The following is a 1899-nucleotide window of genomic DNA, read 5'->3' as shown; positions in this document are numbered from 1 at the left end:
GCTCTGCAGACAGTAGACACTGATGATAGGCTTTGATTCACAATACAGGACTGCAGCTCCTGCATCACTGTGTATTTAGTTTCATTTATTCCAACAAAGCGTGTTTCGGGCAAATCTGTTGGCATCACCTGCACTTACACCAGAAGAAGAAACGATGCTTAACAGAGAAAAAAACAATCAAACATGCACAACAGCAACAAGGCTGAATGTTCAAGTTTTTTTATTGAGTGATGCGATCTTATCTGTGTTTAACCTTCAGTCAAACCCAGAAGTAGTTCCTGTTCCTCTTAAGAGCAAACTCATTCCTTCTGACACAACACTATGTTCATGTAGGATGTGATGATTGTGAAATGAATGAAATGTTTAAAGTAGAAAACAAATTTGTTTCATCTTTTAAATATGCTTTTAATACATTGGATGAAATGACTGTGAGGTGAAACTGTCTCTGGTTGTTCTGAACCACTGACTGTATAAACATTTCTAAATTAAACCAAAATCCCTTCAAATAGCACGGTCTAGAAATACTACATTAACCTGCATCCTGTATTAGCATCAAAATATACTTACTTCCCACCAGTAAAAGTACTCATTATGCAGAATGGGTGATTTCAGAATAATATATATAAATGGATTATAATTATTAACTCATTCATGTGTTCATCACCTTAATGTTCCAGCTGGTAAAGGTTGTTACATGCTGCTGGACAGCTCAATCTGTAATAATACTTAAAATAACCATTTGGAGTCCAATATTTCCCTCTGAGAAGTACTGCAACAAAGCATGACATGGAAACACTGAAGTACAAGTACCTTAAAACTTTACTTATGTACATGTGGACATGTGAGTGTTGTTTTAACTCACAGTTTAAAGGTGCAGCTGGTCACCTGTCCATCATCACTCCCTCACAGACATCAGATCTGTGTCATCATCATGAAGATCCGTCCTGTGCAGATGTTCTCCAGGACCAACACACACTTTTATATACAGTCTATGTTCTGATCCCAGTTATCACCAAACTCTGCAGCTCTGTGGAGCTTTAAAAAACTACACGTCTGTCCAGAAACAGAGTTACTCTGAATAATGCTCTGGGGCTCTGTGGCTGGTGTTGATAGATTTTCATTATTTCTTTAGTCTACTTAATGTGAGGTCCCTTTAAACAAGTCCTTTATATGTAAAAGATATAAGATGTTATTATAACAACACTTATTATTACACTTAATAACTAACACTTATTATTTTTTCCCCACTAACTGAGGCATGTCCCTTAATTACTACTGTTTTAATTATTCTTGGCTGTCAGGCAGTGGAGGTGGCAGTTATCATTTTTAAACACAACTACAAATTTTCCCATGTCTACCTTAATACCTTTTTATTGTTGGAGTCTCTGCAATCCATGGATGTTGTTAGGCCTATTTTAGGGGGGCTGAAACCCTGATTGAACCAATCCACAGTGCAGTAACACTAATTAGTGTAATTAAATAGTATTCTTTGGATCTCCGACTTATCTAATAGAGATATTACACATTTACATGAGCAGCTGGGTAGCATTTATGTCACAGCCTACAGAAGAACTCAGTCTGGTCTAAGTGAATTCCCCCCCTGCAGCGTTGATGTGTCTAAAAGCTAACATGATGGATAGATATATACTATATTTATATTTTTTACAACATTACATGGGCGTCAGAACCATTGTATGTGGGTGGGACTGTCCCACTTTTTAGGAACAATGATATTGGACCCACTCACTGAAATTCAGCGCCTCTGTTTGTTTACCTTTCAAAGAGTCGTCATGCTCACGTGCTGTCATTAAAACCGCTTTTAAAGGGAAAGTTCATCATTTGTTTGCCTGATGCTTTTAAAGGCATCATGTAGTCTTTGTTGCAGCATTGAATTACAGT

This window comes from Micropterus dolomieu, linkage group LG14 (genome assembly GCF_021292245.1).
Source record: "Micropterus dolomieu isolate WLL.071019.BEF.003 ecotype Adirondacks linkage group LG14, ASM2129224v1, whole genome shotgun sequence".
NCBI classification, from domain to species: Eukaryota; Metazoa; Chordata; class Actinopteri; order Centrarchiformes; family Centrarchidae; genus Micropterus; species Micropterus dolomieu.
The sequence above is the reverse complement of the archived record's forward strand: the minus strand, read 5'-3'. Positions refer to the sequence as shown.